The sequence below is a fragment of the Macaca nemestrina genome, chromosome 2 (genome assembly GCF_043159975.1).
Source record: "Macaca nemestrina isolate mMacNem1 chromosome 2, mMacNem.hap1, whole genome shotgun sequence".
In the NCBI taxonomy this organism is placed as follows: domain Eukaryota; kingdom Metazoa; phylum Chordata; class Mammalia; order Primates; family Cercopithecidae; genus Macaca; species Macaca nemestrina.
In genome coordinates, this window is record NC_092126.1 from 88,856,084 (window position 1) to 88,870,285 (window position 14,202).

General features: G+C 38.8%; 1 pseudogene; it reads right to left on the reverse strand.

Annotated features, from left to right (window-relative positions):
- Positions 1-208: 208 nt before the first annotated feature.
- Positions 209-9,473, reverse strand: LOC139361355 (actin, cytoplasmic 1 pseudogene; annotated as a pseudogene).
- Between the last annotated feature and the right edge of the window lie 4,729 nt (positions 9,474-14,202).

The following is a 14,202-nucleotide window of genomic DNA, read 5'->3' on the forward strand; positions in this document are numbered from 1 at the left end:
ACAATGTGCAATCAAAATCCTAGACCACATTGTAGAACTTTGGAGGGTGCTCGCTCCAACCGACTGTCATCTTCGTTCTTGAGTTAAGCCAAAACAAACAAACAAAACAAAACCAAAAAACAAATAACGCCATGCCAATCTCATTTTGTTTTCTGTGCAAGTTAGGTTTTGTCAAGAAAGGGTGTAATGAAACTCAGTTACAGTCTGCCTAGAAGCATTTGTGGTGGAAAATGGAGGGGCCAGACACATCACACTCCTGCTTGCTGATCCACATCTGCTGGAAGGGCGAGAGGAGGCCAGGATGGGGCTGTCTATCCACAGGGAGTACTTGCTCTAGGAGGAGCAATGATCTTGATCTTCGTGGTGCTGGGCGCCAGCTCGGTGATCTCCTACATCTTGCTGATGATGCTAGGGTACATGGGTGGTGCTGCCAGAAAGCACTGTGTTGGCATACAGGTCTTCATGAACATCCACGTCACACTTCATGATGGAGTTGAAGGTAGTTTCGTGGATGCCACAGGATTTCATGCCCAGGAAGGAAGGCTGGAAGAGCGCCTTGGGGCAGCGGAACTGTTGGTTGCGGATGGTGATGACCTGGCTGTAGGGCAGCTCATAGCTCTTCTCCAGGGAGGAGCTGGAAGCCACCATGGCCACCTCCTGATCCAAGTCCAGGGCGACCTAGCACAGCTTCTCCTTGATGTCACAAGAGATTGCCTGCTTGGCCATGGTGGCGAAGCTGTAGGCGCTGGGTAAGGATGTTCATGAGGTAGTCAGTCAGGTCATGGCCAGCCAGGCCCAGATGCAGGATGGCCTGGGGGAGGGCATACCCCTCGTAGATGGGCACAGCGTGGGTGACCCTTCGCCAGAGTCCATCATCATGCCAGTGGTACGGCCAGAGGCCTACAGGGACAGCACGGCCTGGATGGCCACGTACATGGCTGGGGTGCTGAAGGTCTCAAACGTGATCTAGGTCATCTTCTCGTGGTTGGCCTTGGGGTTCAGGGAGGGGCTCGGTCAGCAGCACGGGTTGCTCTTCGGGAGCCACAGGCGGCTCGTTGTAGGTGTCGTGCCCGATCTTCCATGTCGTCCCAGTTCAGGGTCAGGATGCCCCTCTTGCTCTGGGCCTCCTCGCCCACTATGAGTCCCTCTGACCCATGCCCACCATCACGCCCTGGTGCCTGAGACGCCCCACGATGGATGGGAACATGGCCCCAGGGGCATCGTCACCCGTGAGGCTGCCTTGCACATGCCGGAGCCCTTACTGATTACAAGCTCAGCGATATCATCATGGTGAGCTAGAGGCGGGTGTGGATCGGCGATGGAGCAGTGAGGGCGAGGCTCTGTGCTCGCGGGGCGGACGCAGTCTCCGCGGTCCTCTTCTATGTCCTCTGTGTCTTTTAAGTATTTGTGTATTGTCTTATCTTAAATGTTTCTGTTGATAATACCTTTAAGTCTTGGGGTAACTTTATAACTACATATATAGTAGATGAATCTTAAAATTTATGTAAGGACTTAAATATGTCCCTTTTTTTGTTTATCACTAGAAGATTGTTTGTGTCATTTTGACTGACATTACAAGCCAAATCAGCTGGTGTGACTGCAAATAGACAGGATATTAACATGGACTACAAAAGAAAACATACGACTCTGACTAATAATGTTGATGCTTCTTCTAGGTAAAAAAGTCCCTTATTCTTATGTCTCCTGTGGTTAACTTTCTCTCTTTTTTCTAACCTACAAAGGTGCTAGAGTGGCAAGGCTTTACATTCAAATGACCATATAAAGTTGTGTGTGTGTGTGTGTGTGTGTGTGTGTGTACTTAAATTTAAAACATTTTCTTTTAAATCTTCAGTAAATGCAAAGTAGCTTTAAATGTTTGAAACCAACAATGTAAACTCACATGTGTATATATACATACACACACACACACACACACATATACATACATACATACATACATATATATTGTGATATTTATACCAATTGATTTAGAAACAAAAAGTTTCCTTTGGGAGGCCAAGGCGGGTGGATAAACTGAGCTCAGGGGTTTGAGACCAGCCTGACCAACATGGTGAAACCCCGTCTCTACTAAAATTAGAAAAAATTAGTTAGGCGTGATGGCACACGCCTGTAATCCCAGCTACATGGGAGGCTGAGGCAGGAGAATCGCTTGAATGCGGGAAGCATAGATTACAGTGAGCCGAGATAGTGCCATTGCACTCCAGCCTGGATGACAAGAGTGAAACTCCATCTCAACAGGAAGGAAGGAAGGAAGGAAGGAAGGAAGGAAGGAAGGAAGGAAGGAAGGAAGGAAGGAAGGAAGGAAGGAAGGAAGGAAGGAGGGAGGGAGGGAGGGAGGGAGGGAGGGAGGGAGGGAGGGAGGGAGGGAGGGAAGGAAGGAAGGGAAAAGTTTCTATTGATGTGGAAGAAATGCAATTTAATGTGAGTATGTTTTCTTCTTAATACTAGTTCATAAACTCTTAAATCATTACCTAATAGTGTTCTGTTCTATCATTACTTTTCTGAGAAATGAGGTGTTTTTAGACAATTTCCATGGTTCTTTCCTTTTTGTCTTCTTACTGCCAACAGTTTTTTATTTCTAGTTATTTTTCAATATTTGATTTCATTTCCTACATTATTTAAATATTACACGTGGGTTGAAATTTCTGTAACCAATGGTTAACTGGTATGTAATAAAAAACAAAATGACTTGGGCACTCAAGGACTATGCTTTCAAATATTTGAGTAATATCTATGGTTCAGTATATTAATTCTAATGTTTGATCACTAAGTAATGCATGACTAAATGCTTTATTGATGCAATAATTTCAGATCCATTTTCTACTTGACAAAATACAAAATAAAACAAAACACAAAATAAAACAAAACCTTTTCAAAGTTAGATTTTATACAGTAATAGACTTAAAACTTGCCTTTCTTTTTCTCTGGCAGTTATTGACCTTTCTTACAAGAGATTATTAGCTAAAGATCACGGCCTTTTTATTTTGTTACCTTAAAGCTGAAAAATTTATTATCTCATCCTTAAGGCTATGGCAGATCATTTTCTTCATGGGCTGTGTAGTACATAAATAATGCAAGATTTAAAGTCTCAGAATTCCTTTATCAGCAGATGGCAAAGTACTTAAAAAATCATTTTCTGGTTTGAGGTAATAGTCTACTTTTATTCTGAATCTACTCAAGGCTTTGTGAACTGCTTCTATATGGGAGATAAGCAAGTGACACTGGACAAATCGAACAGCAGACCTGCCTCAGACTGAATCTACCCTCCATAAAATTCACCAGTAAAGAGAATTGATGTAAACACAACTTTAGCGTTTAAGATTATAATTTGGATGCAGCCACTTCTTTTATTTCCATTACTGGGTTTCTGCCATGGCTGTTAGTACAGGAATGAAATAATTTGGATGATGGAAATGGAACTATGTAGTAAGATTGGGGAGAAAACTGCATAACTCTGATGCTCAGTAGAAATATTTTCGAAATTGGAAACAGAATGGCCATATTTACTTTCCTTAGTCAAGTTTAAATAAGATAGGAGACAGGACGGGCCTGACTGACAGAAATATAACACATTTCTCAAATACTACAAGTTCTATTAACACCCAGGATAGGAGAAATAAAAGTTGATATTACACTTTTCGAAAATGTATATACTGGAATTTTGCCAAGTAATTATGTAGCAAATTTTGACCAGCTTTAATATGGTTATCAACGGAGGGTTCAAAAGTTCAGCTTTTCTGACTCTAGAAATTCAGAGGCCTAATTAAACTTAGCTATATTCTAAAAATCACTTTTATTTTTAAAGCAGTATTTAGAATTGGCTTATACATTTTATTCCCAAGATGTTAAACTGCTATAACTCAGAAAGAAACAAAAATCTTCAATGAACCTGTATCATTTTCTGTGTTAAATATTTGATGGTCAACATAATTCAATTAGCTGGTTTTGAATAATAATAGTTAAAAGAACAAAATTTCAGTGTAAAGTGTATAAATTAAATCTTTTACACGTATAGTATAATAATTATAAGTATTCAAACACAAATAAACATCTTAATAAAAAATTGAAAATCTTTTTGCCTCACTCACTTTATTTCATGCCTCAATAGGGATCTAATAAAGCAATAAAGATAATTAATGACGTATTTTCCAAAATCTTCAACAAATGCTTAAAAAAAATGAGTCTTAGGTAAACTGTGATTGAAACAAAAAAAATTCAGCCAACCCAAAACTGTATATGTAATATTTTTACCTTTTGATTCTTTTCTAAAGTTTTTTAGAGCAAAGGAAAAATGGAATTATCAAACTTTCAACTGAAGTTATGTATAGTTTAGGTCTTTTATCTGTTTTAACTAATCTAACATTCTCATTTTAAAGTAACAGAAAGTAAAATCTGTATAATCTACCTCTCCAGATCTATTAATCTCTGCAATAAAAATTTTAAATAGCTCTACATTTGCTATCACAATTGTGTCAGAAAACGGATGTAGTTTAATATGAGAAAATCAAGTTGATATTGTGGGAAAACATGCTACAAAGCCAATTAGTAATTAATTTATTTCAAAATATTTTTATTATAACAAATTATAGCAAATATTTATCTAAAACTTAGTTTAGGAAGATGAAGCCTGAAAGATAAATAAGACATGTATTGAATTAAAGAAACAGTCCAATGAAGACAGACAAATAAATATTTATTAAAGTTATGATTAAATAGGAGATAAATAAAGCTACAATTATGTGGTAGAAGGATTTTCCAAGCAAGGTGTAATTTGATGAGATAGATGGGATATATATGAATGTTTAAATAGTTATGCAAATATTAATTTGTAGGGTATTTTTAATGTGGGTGTATGAGTAATGTGCTATAATAAAATACATTAAGGGACAAAAATGATGGACCTAAATGTGAGTATTATTTGTCAGATAGAAAAAAATATGAATGTGAGTTTTTTTAAACATGGTAATATTATCCTACTAGTATGATAATATTTCTACTGGGCCCATAAAACTTATTTTGTCAACCTTTGTTTTATACTATACATTACTGACAAAACAGGGCATAATTCCTCTGCTCTAAAGGAAATACATCCCGAAGCAGTTAAAAAAATAAAGAAAAAGAAAAAAAAATATGTTATTTCATGTAAATGTGCTCTTAAGCATTTTGAATACATAGGTCATTGACGTGGTGCAAAAGCTTTTCCAGTCTCTCATGTAAATATGCATTTGACAGTTTAGTAAATTTCAGGTCAATGGTCCAATAGACCAAAAAGTCTTGGGGCTATTGGAGTGTATCCTGTAAACGCACGTTAAGGGAATTTAAAAGTTGCAGATTATTGACTTGATTGTTGATGCAAAGTAATCAATACAGTTAAACAGGTAATTAAATATCCTATCATAAAAAGTACATTTATAGAGTGCAGTCATAATTTATTAACAGACTGTAACGTAATATTACTTTTAAAGTTATTTGGTTAATGTTGACATTCTTTTTTGGTACCTCTTCTTTTCCATTTTTCTTCCATGTATAAATATGCTTCACTTTAATAATGCTACAGACCTTTGCAAATTTTCATATAAACATTCAGTAAACTACTTAAATGGACACCATCAAAATTTTTTACTGCATTGTGATTTTATCAATTATACTGATAGTGATTATGATTTGGTTTTAATTTTCATTTTTATTTTAGAATTGTGTCTACTTGTTGTAAGGGTGGATTGTGTGATGCTAAGGTTTGGGCTTCTATCAATCTCATCATCTAGATAGCAAAAATAATACCCAATAGAATGTTTTTCAGACTTTCCCAACTGCCTTTGAAGTCTCCAGTGTCTCCTATTCCCATCTTTAGGTACATGTGCACCCAAGAATTAGCTCCTACTTCTAATTAATTAGCCCCTACTTCTTTATTTTATAAAATAGTTTCAGTATTAGTAGTACCAATTTTCTTTGTACATCTGGTAGAATTCTGCTGTGAATCTACTTGGTTCAAAACTTTTTAGAATCAGTAGATTTTTCTTTTTTATTGAATCAATTTTAGAACTCATTATTTGTCTGCTCAGGGTTTCAACTTTTTCTGATTCAACCTTAGGAGGTTGTGTGTTTTCAGGAGTTCATCCGTTTCTCCTAGATTTTCTAGTTTGTGAACATAGAAGGGTTCATAGTCGTCTCTGAGGATATTTTGTATTTCTTAGGATGAATTTTAGTGTTACCTTTGTCATTTCTGATTGTATTTATATGGCTCTTCTCTCATTTTTTTTCTTTATTAATCTAGCTAATGGTTTAATGATCTTGCTTACCCTTTCAAATAAATAACCAAGTTTTTGTTTCCTTGATCCTTTGTATAGTTTTTGGGGCCGCAATTTCATTTAATACTGCTGTGCTTTCTTTTCTTCTGCCAGCTTTGGGATTAGTTTGTTCTTGTTTTTCTAGTTTCTTTGATTGTGATGTTAATTTGAGATCTTTTAGCTTTTTCAAATAGCCATTTAGCATTATAATAATTCCTCTTAACATTGCTTTTGCCACATCCCAGAGATTTTGATATTGTGTCTCTGCTTTCATTTGTTTCAAAGAATATTTTGATTTCTGCCTTAATTTCAGTTTACCCATAAGTCATTCAGAATCTATTTGTTTAGTTTCTATGTGATTGTGTAGTTTTTGAGAGTTCTTCTTTGTATTGATTTCTATTTTTATTTCATTGTGGTTCAAGCATATACTTTGTATGATTTCCATTTTTTTGAATTGAGACTTGCTTTATCACCAAGCATGTGGTTGATCTTACATTATGCTCATGTTCAGATGAGAAAAATGTATATGCTATGGTTATTGAGTGGAGTGTTACATAGATATTTATTGAGTCAAATTGGTCAAGTGTCATATTTAAGTCGAGAATTTATTTGTTAGTTTTCTGGTTCATTGATCTGTCCTAATGCTTTCAGTGGGTGTTGAAACTCCCCACTCTTATTGTGTGGCTGCCTAAGTCTTTTTGAAGGTCTAGAAGTAATTGTTTTATGAATCTGGGTGCTCCAAAGTTGGATGCATATATATTTAGTATAGTTAAATTTTCTTGTTAAACTGAACCTTTTATCATTATGTAATGGCCTTCTTTGTCCATTTTTACTGTTGCTGATAAAATGTCTGTTTTATCTAATACATGCATAGAAATCTCTACTTTTTTTGTTTTCCATTTGTGTGATAGATCTCTTCCTATCCCTTTACTTTAAATCTATGGGCGTCATTACATGACAGATGGAACTCTTGAAGACAGCAAAAAGGTGTCTTGTTTTTCTCTCCAACTTGCCACTTTGTGTCTTTTATGTGGGGCATTGAGACCATTTACAGCTAAGGTTATATTGATATGTGAGATTTTGTTCCTGTCATGGTGTTGTTTGCTTGCTTTGTGGTGATGAATGTGTTGTTGCTTCGTAGGGTCTGTGGGCTGTGTATTAATGTATGTTTTTATGGCAGCAGTTTACCTCTTTCATTTTCAAGTTTAGAGCACTATTAAGTAATTCTTGTAATGCTGGTCTAGTGGTAGCAAATTTGCTTAGCAATTGCTTGTCTGGGAAAGGTTTTATTTCTTCTTTGCTTATGAAGCTTAGTTTTATGGGATATGAAATTCTAGTTGGAATTTATTTTCTTTAAGAATGCTAAAAATAGGCTCCCAGTCTTCTCTGGCTTGTAAGGTTTCTGCTGAGAATTCCACTATTAGCCTGATAGGCTTCCCTTTATAGGTGATCTAACCCTTTTCTCTAGGTGTCTTTAAGAGTTTTTTCTTTCAGGTTGACCTTGAAAAGTCTGATGACTATGTGCCTTGAAGATTGCTATATTTTATTAGCATCTCACATGTGTTCTCTGAATGTATTCTTTTTGCAATTTAACCTCTCCAACAAGATTGGAAAAATTTTCCTGGATTATATTCTTAAATATGTTTTCCAAGTGGCTTACTATAATGGTTAATATTAGGTGTCAACTTGACTGTATTGAAGAATGCCTAGATGGCTGGTGAAGCATTGTTTTTGGGTGTGTCTGTGAAGGTGTTGCCAGAGGAGATTAACATTGGAGACACTTGGCTGGGAGAGGAAGACACACCCTCAATGTGGGTCAGCCCTATCCAATCAGCTCCCATTGTGGCTAGAATAAAGCAGCTGGAAGAAAGGGGATAAGAAGCTTGTGGAATCTGCCCACTCTCTTTCTTCCTAAGCTGGAAACTTGCTTTCTCTTCTCCAGCCCATGGACATCAGACTCTGGGTTCTTCAGCCTTTGTACTTTGGGACTTGCACCAGTGGCCTCCCAGAGGCTTTTGTGCCTTTAGCCTTAGACTGTAGCTTGCAGGATTGGCTTCCCTGATTTTGAGACTTTCTGATTTGGACAGAACTATGCTACTGGTTTCTCTCTTTTCTCAGCTTGCAGGTGGCCTATTGTGAGACTTCACCTTGTAATCATGTGAGCCAATTCCCCCTAATAAACTCTTTTATATTTACAAATATCCTATTGGTTCTGTCCCTCTGGAGAACCCTGACTAATACACTTACTCTCTCTTCTTGCTTAGGAACATAAATGAGTGGTAGGTTTAGTTGCTTTACATAATCCTATATTTCTTGGAGGATTTGTCCATTTTTTGAAATTCTTTTTGCCTGATGGGTTTGATTCAAAGTACTGGTCTTCAAGCTCTGAGATTATTTCCTCTGGTTGGTCTGGTCTGTTTTTAAGGCTTCAGATTGTATTTTGAAATTCTCATAGTGAATTTCTCAATTTCAGAAGTTCTGTTTGATCCCTTCTTAATATAGCTATATCATATTCAAATCTTATATCATTTTCCTGGCTTCCTTTGATTGAATTGAATTGAAACTTTCTCTTGGACCTCACTGAGCTTCCTTGCCCTCCAGATTCTTAATTCTGTGTCTGTCATTTCAGACGTTTCAATATGTTTAGATTACATTGCTTGGGAACAAGAGTGTAACAAAACATTCTGACTTTTTAAATTGCTAGAATTTTTGTGCTGATTCCTTCTCAAGAGAGCTGGCATTTCCTTTTATTTTTGAATTTGATGTCACTTGGATGGGGCTTTTTGTTTTGTGTTTGTTTTCCTCTTGTGAGTTAGACAGTGGTGAACGTTGTGTACACTTAAATGGCTTTGTTTCTGAGTGCTTTCAGAAGGCCAAGGCTTTGTACACAGTCTTAGGTTGTATATAGGTTCCTGTGATGGGTTTCAGTGGCATTGCATGTTGGAGGAATGCATTTTTGTTTGGTAGTGTAATTCAGCCTGCAGTCCAATTAATAACGCTTATGAGTATAGGTGGGCAGATAAGCTCTTGCTCAGCCACGTGCTGCTTTTGTACTTAAATGTGTACATAGCAGTGTGCTGGAGAGATGGCACCTGGTGAGACATGACTCCCTCTCCGAGTCTGCTCCTGGGCCGTGATGCCATCCCCTTCAACTATTGGTGCCATGACTATTTCCTGTGCCCCAATGGGAGCTTTGACAGGCCCTGCTCACCCATCCCTTAGGGCAGTCCCACTAGAGGGCTAAATCACCAGAAGAACCACAACTCCCTGGGGGCCTGCCAGTCCCTTGTGCTTGTAAGAGTGACAGCAGTTTGTGGGGTATGTCTGCTAGCGGTCTGATGGTGCACTGGGACAGGAGCAGAATATCCCTGGGTGGGGCACTGGTACCCCAGGTATGCAACTTGGAAAGTACCTGTAGGCTGAAGTTTTCAGCCCAGGAGATGGCTGTGAGGACCACCAAGTTTACACTCCCCCAACCCAATGAGTCTCCCTCTAGTATCTGCCTCAGGAACCGGATTGACCAGCTAGGCTTATCCCAAGCCTTCTGTGCCAGATCCCTGAGCTGTTCCAGATGCTATTGGCTACAGGACTCCCTAGGAAAGAAGCTGCAACTGGATCTCAGGCCACGCCCTTCCCAGACCAGGCTTGTGAAGGGAGGGATGTCCTGCACTGGCACATGAACCCATGTCACACTCTTCTTTGTCTTCTGATAGTGGAGGTTCCTTTCCTGATTGAGCTTAGGCCACAGATAGTTCAATATCCACGAGTGGTGTGCTCAAATCCTGGGGAGTTGGGACTCGGCCCATGGATTTGTCCTCTGACCCCTCAGGTTAAAGCACTGACTGTGTAGGGCAGGGGGATTGTTAGCGGGGTATGGGGGTTGGGGATGTGGCTGAACTGCTCTCAGGCCACTAGCAAAAACTCAGGTGGGGTGGTGGTGACTGTGCTGTGGTGATCCTCCTGCAGGAGCATCTAGGCAGGCAGTCTTGAGAGGTCCAGCATGTGAAAGAATGTGTGGATTGGATGCATTCTGGCCCCACAGTGGAAGCCCAGCTCTCCCTGCCCTAAGCAGAGGGGAGGAGCTGCTGCCACTCAGAGCAAGGAGAGTCTTGGGTGATTGGCATCTAGGTCACATTTTGGTACAGTTGCCAGTGCTGGCACCTGGAATCTCTGAGCAGGGTTCCCAGCTTCCACTCTCTGCAACTATCGTGTCTGCATTGCCTATTAACTTTCATTGTTTCAAAAGCCTTGGCTAGGTGCAGTGGCTCACACCTGTAATCCAAGAACTTCGGGAGTCTGGGGTGGGAGGATTGCTTGTGACCTGGAGTTTGAGACCATTTGGGGAAACATAGGGAGACCCCATCACTCCATAATTAAAAAAAACAATAAGCCAAGCATTGTGACACTTACCTGTAGTCCTAGCTATTTGGGAGGCTGAAGAAGGAGAACCACTTGAACCAAGGAGTTTGACCTTGCAGTGAGCTATGATTACAACACTCCAGCCTGAGTGAAAAAGTAAGAGTCAATCTCTAAAAACAAAAACAAAAAACTTGCTCAACTTGCGTGGATATTTACTCTATATTTTCGTTCTTCTCAGTGGTAAAGGTATTCCTGGCTGTGTCTAGTCAGCCATCTTGCCTCCTCCAGGTAATGATCTTGGATGCATGTTAATATGAAATAACTTAAAATATTTTCTTTTGAATTTTCCTTCAGAACAAACTTATGTTTTATATTTTGAAAAGAACTTGAGTCTTATCTCTTCTGTAATGGTTGACAGTTTAGTGAGCTTTCCTGTTTATGGCACTGATAACTTATTAAACTTTTCCTTGATGGACTTTTAAAATTATTCATTCATGTTTGCAATTGTATCTGTTAACACATATAATTAATTTATTTAGACAAAAATTAGTCATTTAACTAAAAACTATTTTATTTTATTTAACTTTGAGGCAGTATATATGAGCTCTGAATCAGACCATGTTTGATATATTAGTTTTCCAGATAATAGTAATAAGGAAACATTTTAGTCAAATAAATGCAGCTTATATGTGATACATAGAACATGTTCTACAAATGTTTCATATTATTTTTTTAAATTACATGAAAGGGCCCGATGTGGCGGCTCACACCTGCAATCCCAGCACTTTGGGAGGCCAAGGCAGGCGGATCACCTGAGGTTAGGAGTTCGAGACCAGCCGGGCCAATATAGTGAAAACCTGCCTCTACAAAAATACACACACACACACACACACACACACACACACACAAATTAGCCGGGCATGATGGCAGGTGCCTGTAACCCCAGCTATTTGGGAGGCTGAGTGGGGAGAATTGCATGAACTCAGGAGGCGGAGGTTGCAGTGAGCCAAGATCACGCCACCGCACTCCAACCTGGGTGACAGAGCGAGACTCCATCTCAAAAAAATAAAATAAAATAAAAGGAAAATATTAATATTTGTAAATAAAAAAATTAAGCATACTTATGTAACACTGTTCTTGGTTTTAAAAATTAATATTTAACATTTTCAAAAATTTTACTTGGATCAATACTTGATAGATAAATGGCCCATCTTTTCATTTACTTTTTTCCTCCCATACTTGAGCTATTTATTTCAAAGAGAGAGGCCTGAATATTCTGTTGCCTAGTGTTACTTCCAGGCAGAATTCCAAACCTTACAGGTCATGCATGATTATGTAAATTCCTTTAATATCTAGTTTCCAGCTTACCTTTCCTGCCTAAACTCTTTACAGACCCACCACAAAACCTATTCACAATTAGTAGGTTCCAGAAGCTGACATGCTGTCATGGTAATATGTCTGTAAATATTACAGTGAGAATATGGAGTATGTAGACTACAGGCATATTTTTAATTCAATTTTTAGATGAAAAACTACTCCCAGGTATGCCAGACACCGATATTTCAAAATGAATGAGACATAATTACTGCTCTCAAAAATCTTTACTGCTCTTTTGGGACCCTCTTTAGTCATTGTTTTGGAAATCTTTCTTTTCATTTCAAAATAAAGTTAAATATATCTTCTGAATCTGGCAACTTCTTTTACATACCTCCACTGTAAACGTAAACTTGCTTATTCTGTAAAGATCTGTAAATCTATTTATATTATATGTATTAAATTATTTTCTGTGTCTCTTTGTCCTCAGAGACAAGGATGCCTCAGGACACCTCTTACATGAGGATCTTATGACCTGCTTTGGGAAAAGCCAGAAAACCTAGGTTTTATGATCTGCTTCAGGGAAAAAGGGCTAGGGAAGGTCAGAGTAAACTTCTTACTTCTGTTGTTTCTTAAATTGTTTCAGTTTAAAATCGTATTTTAAGGTGTCATATTTTGGAGTAGGATGTACTGAACCCCCCCTACCCCCCACACACAAACACATTTATAATTTTAAAACCAAAAACATTATTACCATTTTATAGAGTAATTATTTTTTTAAATCTACCTGTATATTTCATCTTTCTTTGCATATTCATGCTTTTAATATATGATGATTGTTCTTCTGTCTAACAGATTTTCTGGACAGGTGTGGTTGCTCACACCTGTAATCCCACAGCACTTTGGGAGGCTGAGGCAGGCAGATTGCTTGAGCCCAGAAGTTCAAGACCAGACTGGTCAACATGGCAAAACCCTATCTCTACAAAAATACAAAAAATTAGCCAGGCATTGTGGTATTCACCTGTGGTTCCAGCTGCTTGGGAGGCTGAGGTGGGAGGATCACTTGAGCCCTGGAGGTCAAGGCTGCAGTGACCTGTAATTGTGCCACTGCACTCCAGCCTTGGCAACAGAGTGAGACCCTGTCTCAAAACAATTTTTAAACTTTTCTATAATATTTCCTTTAATTAAAATCTGTTGAATAGCCCTTTCTTCCTTTCTTGTATTCATATCTAAAATGTCATTATTTAACTACATATAGAAAAATATATGCAGCTCTACAAATACACATTATATGTAAATACAGTAGTTTCCCCCATCCATGGGGGATACATTCCATCGCCCCGGTGGATGCCTGAAATGACTGATGGTACAAAACTCTATATAATGCACAAATTGCTTTCTCCTTCTTCACAATATCATGGATGGAAGATTCATTCTTATTGTAGATCCCAGCAAACTCAGAGTACATTTTTCTTTCTTTCCTTAAATAAAGACCGTTTACCTTTTTACTTAAAGAAAACACTTTGGCTGACTCTGTTTTTGGACTCAGCCCACCTGCACCCAGGTGATTAAAAAGCTTTATTGCTCACACAAAGCCTGTTTGGTGATTTCTTCACACGGATGCGCATGACATTTTGGTGCCGTGACTCGGATCAGGGGACCTCCCTTGGGAGATTAATCCCCTGTCCTCCTGCTCTTTGCTCCGTGAGAAAGATCCACCTATGACCTCGGGTCCTCAGACCCAACAGCCCAAGGAAAATCTCACCAATTTTAAATCGGGTAAGCGGCCCCCTTTTTACTCTCTTCTCCAACCTCTCTCACTATCTCTCAACCTCTTTCTCCTTTCAATCTTGGGGCCACCTTTCAATCTCTCCCTTTGCTGACTCTCTTTTCGGACTCAGCCCACCTGTGCCCAGGTGATTAAAAAGCTTTATTGCTCACGCAAAGCCTGTTTGATGGTCTCTTCACATGGATGCGCATGACATTTTGGTGCCGTGACTCGGATCTCTCTGTATCTCTACTCTCTCTTTTCTCTGGGCTTGCCCCCTTCACTATGGGCAACCTTCCACCCTCCATTCCTCCTTCTTCTCCCTTAGCCTGTGTTCTCAAGAACTTAAAACCTCTTCAACTCACACCTGACCTAAAACCTAAATGCCTTATCTTCTTCCGCAACACTGCTTGGCCCCAATACAAACTTGACAATGGCTCTAAGTGGCCAGAA